General features: G+C 62.7%; 2 non-coding genes across 2 annotated transcripts; both read left to right on the top strand.

Annotated features, from left to right (window-relative positions):
- Window positions 1–220: 220 nt before the first annotated feature.
- LOC142869205 (5S ribosomal RNA) lies at window positions 221–339 on the top strand. The gene has a single exon (XR_012917961.1). It is a non-coding gene; the product is annotated as a 5S ribosomal RNA (ribosomal RNA).
- Window positions 340–4119: 3780 nt separating this feature from the next.
- Window positions 4120–4238, top strand: LOC142869204 (5S ribosomal RNA). The gene has a single exon (XR_012917960.1). It is a non-coding gene; the product is annotated as a 5S ribosomal RNA (ribosomal RNA).
- Window positions 4239–7710: the final 3472 nt, after the last annotated feature.

Raw genomic sequence — 7710 nt, 5'->3', positions numbered from 1 at the left:
CGCATCTTGTGTGAGTGTGAGTGAGTGTGAGTGTGTGTGTGTGTGTATAGAGAGACAGCCCCCCACCCCGCCCCGCCCCGCCCATCACCCCCGACCCTGGGAGCCCGCGGGACCCGGCCGGCCCGGCCCGGCCCGGCGCGGGGCCTGGGGCGGGAGGCGGCGGCGGGGAAGCCCAGAGAGGCTCGGCTTCTCGAGCGGGGCAGGGGCGCCCTCCGCCGCCGTCTAGGGCCACACCACCCTGAACGCCCCCGATCTCGTCTGGTCTCGGAAGCTAAGCAGGGTCGGGCCTGGTTAGTACTTGGATGGGAGACCGCCTGGGAATACCGGGTGCCACAGGCTGCTGCTTTTTTTTTTTTTTTTTTTTTTTTTTGCCTCTTGTTCTGTCCCCTTTCTGGGAGCGCGGCGGCGGCCCGGGGTGGGGGTCACCCCCACCCTCAGCGCGCGCGCGGTGCCTGGCGCCCCAGCCCGCACCGTGGGGCCTCCTCTTGTCCCAAGCCGCGACACCGCCGCCACGCGGCAGCATGCGTGGCATCTGGACTGTCAGGTCTCAGACCAAAGGTCTGCTCTGTGGGAACCGACACGCTGGAGGAAACCTTGAGAGTCTGAGAGGGGAGGGAGTTCCAGAAGAAGGCCAGGATGTCATTTTGAGGGAGTATGTGACCAGAACTCGTCCCGTTGCTTTTGGGGTTCTATGGGCTACACGCAGGAATCTTTGGTGGTGGCACCTGATGTTGGGGGATCCGGAGTCACACCCAGACCTGCTCCACAGGCCTCCTTTTACTTTTCTCTTCGGATTCATTATTTTTAAAAAGTGTCTCTTACCTCTAGGATTGCATTTTCTTTTCTCTCTCTTTTCAAGCAGATGATGGGAGTACAAGTATTCAGGTGACATGTGTTGCCCGTGCCGCCCTCCCCCCTGTGTTCTTTTTTTTTTTTTTTTTTTTGAGACAGAGTCTCGTTTTGCTGCCCAGGCTAGAGTGAGTGCCATGGCGTCAGCCTAGCTCACAGCAACCTCAATCTCCGGGCTCAAGCAATCCTGCTGCCTCAGCCTCCCGAGTAGTTGGGACTACAGGCATGCACCACCACGCCCGGCTGTGTTTTTCTATATATATTAGTTGGCCAATTAATTTCTCTCTATTTTTAGTAGAGACGGGGTCTCGCTCTTGCTCAGGCTGGTTTCGAACTCCTGACCTGGAGCAATCCGCCCGCCTCGGCCTCCCAGAGAGCTAGGATTACAGGCGTGAGCCACCGCGCCCGGCCCCCCCTGTGTTCTTATTCATATACCTCTCATGTTGTTCCAGCGTATTGTGGGGGTACCAATGTTAAGGTCGGGTGCCTTGCCCTCTCCAAGCCTCCCCCCTCGGGTCAGAGCTTCAAGTGCGCCCATCCCCCAGTCGGTGCGCACCCACCCCATGCCTAATGGATGTGTATGCCCCTCCCCTCCCCCCACCCGCCCGACACCCACCCGATGAAGGTGATTCCTCTCTGTCCACTTAGGCGTCCATCCGTTCGTACCAATTTGCTGGTGAGCGCGCTCACGTGGTGCTCGTGTGTCCATTCTTGGGATACTTGGCCTACTGGAACGGGTTCCAGCTCTGGCCAGGAGAACACGAGAGGCGCCCTCTCACCGCTGCTCCTCACAGCCGAATGGCACTCCGTGGTGTCCACGTGCCACATTTTATTGATGCACTCCTGGATGGATGGGCACTCGGGTCGCTTCCACGTCTTTGGGATTGTGAATTGTGCCCTAACTGTAACCCTAACCCTTACCCAGCCCGTCTCCTCTGCCCCTGCCTGACGCACTCCTCCCCGGCCAGGCCCGTCACTGTCCTGGGCCCCCGCCTGACCGGCTCCTCCCCGCCCGGCCTGTCACCGTCCTCTGCCCCTGTCTGACACGCTCCTTCCCGCCCGGCCTCTCACCGTCCTCGGCCCCTGCCTGACCGGCTCCTCCGTCGCCTGGGCCTTCCAAGGGCTTGGTGTGGATGCTGCTTCCAGGAAGCCCTCCAGAAACCCGGCAGCAGGGTGGCCGCAGCAGTCTCCAGCAGCCGTCCCTAAGTCGCGTGAGTGCGGGGGACGTGCCCCCGCTGTGCCGCGGGGGCCCAGCCTGGTGTCTTCCCTGAGGCCCTGCGGCTGCCGGCTGGGCTGCCGCTCCCCGCAAGGGGAGAGCCGCGGAGGTGGGGACCGCCTCCTGATGGGGACGTACACGCAGCTCTCCACGTCGGATTCCGGGGCTCTCTGTCCTGCCCGAAGGCCCAGCTGGCCTGCGGGTCCTTAGAGTGGCAAAAACCTCCGAAAACTGAGACTGAGGGTCCGGTGGGTGTCTGCACTTTTGTGCTGGGCACCCCAGGGAGGCCCGGGGGCTGGCTGGACAACGTGGTCTGCTGGGCGGGGGGGGGGGTGTTGGAGGAGCAACTGATGCCCTTTGCACTTTGGGTAGCAAGAGTCTGAGGTGTCTCTGAGCCCTGTGCCCTGTGGGGGCGGGGCGGGGGGGAGGAGGAGGAGGAGGAGGAGGAGGTGGGAAGGGCGGGGCCTGCAGTCCTGTTCCCGGGGTGGCACGGCAAGTGGCTTCTTCCACAGGCTGCTTGGCCTGGGCTCCCTGCACCTGGGCCTTTGGAGGACCGGCCCTGTGCTTGCCAACACTTCCTGCAGGGACCCAGAGCTGGGAGGTGGCATCTCTCAGCCCTGGGTCGGGCAGAGCCCCAGCGGGCCATGCCCACAACCTCTCTCAGCACCGGTCCCCCAGAAGGCTCCTTTGGGACCAGGATTCTCTTGCGGTGACTCTTTAAGGTCTGGCCCCTGGATGGAGGGGCACCAGGAGTAGAGGAGCAGGAAGGGGAAGGGGGTGGCCATGCGAGGGGACACTTTGAGGCCAAGTCCCAGCTTCAGCCTGATCCTCCTGGGAACCCCGCTCTGAGACAAGGAGCCGGGCTTCGCATTCCCACAGCAGCCAGTCGTGGGCTGAGGACACCTGGGGCGTTGGGAACTCCCTGGCTTCTCCTTGGTTTAACATCTAGAGCTGCTTGTGAATCGCGCCGCCACACACACCCGAGCGCAGGTGTCTTCCGCACAGACTGCGGGCCTCGCTCTTCTGAATGCCGCTAGCTCGCCACCCACCCACGGGTGAACCTGGTCAGGGTGCTTTCTCTCAGGGGCAGACTCTTTTCCGGGCGGGCTACCGGTGTCTCTGTTTGCTCGTTTCTTTCTTCCATTTCGGGAAAGTCTTCCTTGCTGGCTGTGGAAATCTCCTATGCCTTCCCTCGCCTATTCTGTCAGCTTTAAAATTCTCTTTCAGTTGCCACCCTCACAGATGGATTAGGAAACTCTTTCCGGTGCACTCATTAGTGAAATGACCTCCAGGAAGCTGGAATCCAATATCTAATGGCCGATTTTTAGCGAGTCCACACGCCAGGGTGGTCGGGGTCCAATGCAGCCCCGGCCAGGCCCAGGCCCCTTGGACTGGGCCACAGGAGGACACTGAGGAGGGTCCCGGCCCCCACGAAGCGGTGCCGGCAGTTCTCCACGGGCTTGGGCGTTTTCCAGAGGTAGGAGATGGAGGGGACTGATTTCTTCAGCGCCCCCCAAACCACGCCACCCCACCAAACCCATGGGACACATCCCCAGAGAGAGACGCCCCATACACTGGCTGTGCCCCAGCCCTGGCCCGGGGGAATAGGCGGCAGCCCACACACAGGGCGAGGGGGGGGGCGCAGCTGAAAGGGGTTGTGGGGGAGGGCGGCCCCTGGCTGGGGTCAAAGGGCGAGCGTCCCGCGCGTGCGCAGTCAGCGGCAGCGACGCGCTGGGGGTGGGCAGCGGGTAGGTGAAGGAGGCCGGGCGAGGAGACGAGGGGGGCTGGGAGGGCTCCACCTTGGCGAGTCCAGCCGTGGAGGCGCATCTTGTGTGAGTGTGAGTGAGTGTGAGTGTGTGTGTGTGTGTGTAGAGAGAGACAGCCCCCCACCCCGCCCCGCCCCGCCCCGCCCCGCCCATCACCCCGGACCCTGGGAGCCCGCGGGACCAGGCCGGCCCGGCCCGGCCCGGCGTGGGGCCTGGGGCGGGAGGCGGCGGCGGGGAAGCCCAGAGAGGCTCGGCTTCTCGAGCGGGGCAGGGGCGCCCTCCGCCGCCGTCTAGGGCCACACCACCCTGAACGCCCCCGATCTCGTCTGGTCTCGGAAGCTAAGCAGGGTCGGGCCTGGTTAGTACTTGGATGGGAGACCGCCTGGGAATACCGGGTGCCACAGGCTGCTGCTTTTTTTTTTTTTTTTTTTTTTTTTTTGCCTCTTGTTCTGTCCCCTTTCTGGGAGCGCGGCGGCGGCCCGGGGTGGGGGTCACCCCCACCCTCAGCGCGCGCGCGGTGCCTGGCGCCCCAGCCCGCACCGTGGGGCCTCCTCTTGTCCCAAGCCGCGACACCGCCGCCACGCGGCAGCATGCGTGGCATCTGGACTGTCAGGTCTCAGACCAAAGGTCTGCTCTGTGGGAACCGACACGCTGGAGGAAACCTTGAGAGTCTGAGAGGGGAGGGAGTTCCAGAAGAAGGCCAGGATGTCATTTTGAGGGAGTATGTGACCAGAACTCGTCCCGTTGCTTTTGGGGTTCTATGGGCTACACGCAGGAATCTTTGGTGGTGGCACCTGATGTTGGGGGATCCGGAGTCACACCCAGACCTGCTCCACAGGCCTCCTTTTACTTTTCTCTTCGGATTCATTATTTTTAAAAAGTGTCTCTTACCTCTAGGATTGCATTTTCTTTTCTCTCTCTTTTCAAGCAGATGATGGGAGTACAAGTATTCAGGTGACATGTGTTGCCCGTGCCGCCCTCCCCCCTGTGTTCTTTTTTTTTTTTTTTTTTTTGAGACAGAGTCTCGTTTTGCTGCCCAGGCTAGAGTGAGTGCCATGGCGTCAGCCTAGCTCACAGCAACCTCAATCTCCGGGCTCAAGCAATCCTGCTGCCTCAGCCTCCCGAGTAGTTGGGACTACAGGCATGCACCACCACGCCCGGCTGTGTTTTTCTATATATATTAGTTGGCCAATTAATTTCTCTCTATTTTTAGTAGAGACGGGGTCTCGCTCTTGCTCAGGCTGGTTTCGAACTCCTGACCTGGAGCAATCCGCCCGCCTCGGCCTCCCAGAGAGCTAGGATTACAGGCGTGAGCCACCGCGCCCGGCCCCCCCTGTGTTCTTATTCATATACCTCTCATGTTGTTCCAGCGTATTGTGGGGGTACCAATGTTAAGGTCGGGTGCCTTGCCCTCTCCAAGCCTCCCCCCTCGGGTCAGAGCTTCAAGTGCGCCCATCCCCCAGTCGGTGCGCACCCACCCCATGCCTAATGGATGTGTATGCCCCTCCCCTCCCCCCACCCGCCCGACACCCACCCGATGAAGGTGATTCCTCTCTGTCCACTTAGGCGTCCATCCGTTCGTACCAATTTGCTGGTGAGCGCGCTCACGTGGTGCTCGTGTGTCCATTCTTGGGATACTTGGCCTACTGGAACGGGTTCCAGCTCTGGCCAGGAGAACACGAGAGGCGCCCTCTCACCGCTGCTCCTCACAGCCGAATGGCACTCCGTGGTGTCCACGTGCCACATTTTATTGATGCACTCCTGGATGGATGGGCACTCGGGTCGCTTCCACGTCTTTGGGATTGTGAATTGTGCCCTAACTGTAACCCTAACCCTTACCCAGCCCGTCTCCTCTGCCCCTGCCTGACGCACTCCTCCCCGGCCAGGCCCGTCACTGTCCTGGGCCCCCGCCTGACCGGCTCCTCCCCGCCCGGCCTGTCACCGTCCTCTGCCCCTGTCTGACACGCTCCTTCCCGCCCGGCCTCTCACCGTCCTCGGCCCCTGCCTGACCGGCTCCTCCGTCGCCTGGGCCTTCCAAGGGCTTGGTGTGGATGCTGCTTCCAGGAAGCCCTCCAGAAACCCGGCAGCAGGGTGGCCGCAGCAGTCTCCAGCAGCCGTCCCTAAGTCGCGTGAGTGCGGGGGACGTGCCCCCGCTGTGCCGCGGGGGCCCAGCCTGGTGTCTTCCCTGAGGCCCTGCGGCTGCCGGCTGGGCTGCCGCTCCCCGCAAGGGGAGAGCCGCGGAGGTGGGGACCGCCTCCTGATGGGGACGTACACGCAGCTCTCCACGTCGGATTCCGGGGCTCTCTGTCCTGCCCGAAGGCCCAGCTGGCCTGCGGGTCCTTAGAGTGGCAAAAACCTCCGAAAACTGAGACTGAGGGTCCGGTGGGTGTCTGCACTTTTGTGCTGGGCACCCCAGGGAGGCCCGGGGGCTGGCTGGACAACGTGGTCTGCTGGGCGGGGGGGGGGGGTGTTGGAGGAGCAACTGATGCCCTTTGCACTTTGGGTAGCAAGAGTCTGAGGTGTCTCTGAGCCCTGTGCCCTGTGGGGGCGGGGCGGGGGGGAGGAGGAGGAGGAGGAGGAGGAGGTGGGAAGGGCGGGGCCTGCAGTCCTGTTCCCGGGGTGGCACGGCAAGTGGCTTCTTCCACAGGCTGCTTGGCCTGGGCTCCCTGCACCTGGGCCTTTGGAGGACCGGCCCTGTGCTTGCCAACACTTCCTGCAGGGACCCAGAGCTGGGAGGTGGCATCTCTCAGCCCTGGGTCGGGCAGAGCCCCAGCGGGCCATGCCCACAACCTCTCTCAGCACCGGTCCCCCAGAAGGCTCCTTTGGGACCAGGATTCTCTTGCGGTGACTCTTTAAGGTCTGGCCCCTGGATGGAGGGGCACCAGGAGTAGAGGAGCAGGAAGGGGAAGGGGGTGGCCGTGCGAGGGGACACTTTGAGGCCAAGTCCCAGCTTCAGCCTGATCCTCCTGGGAACCCCGCTCTGAGACAAGGAGCCGGGCTTCGCATTCCCACAGCAGCCAGTCGTGGGCTGAGGACACCTGGGGCGTTGGGAACTCCCTGGCTTCTCCTTGGTTTAACATCTAGAGCTGCTTGTGAATCGCGCCGCCACACACACCCGAGCGCAGGTGTCTTCCGCACAGACTGCGGGCCTCGCTCTTCTGAATGCCGCTAGCTCGCCACCCACCCACGGGTGAACCTGGTCAGGGTGCTTTCTCTCAGGGGCAGACTCTTTTCCGGGCGGGCTACCGGTGTCTCTGTTTGCTCGTTTCTTTCTTCCATTTCGGGAAAGTCTTCCTTGCTGGCTGTGGAAATCTCCTATGCCTTCCCTCGCCTATTCTGTCAGCTTTAAAATTCTCTTTCAGTTGCCACCCTCACAGATGGATTAGGAAACTCTTTCCGGTGCACTCATTAGTGAAATGACCTCCAGGAAGCTGGAATCCAATATCTAATGGCCGATTTTTAGCGAGTCCACACGCCAGGGTGGTCGGGGTCCAATGCAGCCCCGGCCAGGCCCAGGCCCCTTGGACTGGGCCACAGGAGGACACTGAGGAGGGTCCCGGCCCCCACGAAGCGGTGCCGGCAGTTCTCCACGGGCTTGGGCGTTTTCCAGAGGTAGGAGATGGAGGGGACTGATTTCTTCAGCGCCCCCCAAACCACGCCACCCCACCCCACCCATGGGACACATCCCCAGAGAGAGACGCCCCATACACTGGCTGTGCCCCAGCCCTGGCCCGGGGGAATAGGCGGCAGCCCACACACAGGGCGAGGGGGGGGGCGCAGCTGAAAGGGGTTGTGGGGGAGGGCGGCCCCTGGCTGGGGTCAAAGGGCGAGCGTCCCGCGCGTGCGCAGTCAGCGGCAGCGACGCGCTGGGGGTGGGCA

The sequence above is a fragment of the Microcebus murinus genome, unplaced genomic scaffold (genome assembly GCF_040939455.1).
Source record: "Microcebus murinus isolate Inina unplaced genomic scaffold, M.murinus_Inina_mat1.0 scaf063_hap2_Mmur4.0, whole genome shotgun sequence".
In the NCBI taxonomy this organism is placed as follows: Eukaryota; Metazoa; Chordata; class Mammalia; order Primates; family Cheirogaleidae; genus Microcebus; species Microcebus murinus.
Note: the sequence above shows the minus strand (reverse complement) of the source record. Positions and strands in the feature narration are given on the sequence as shown.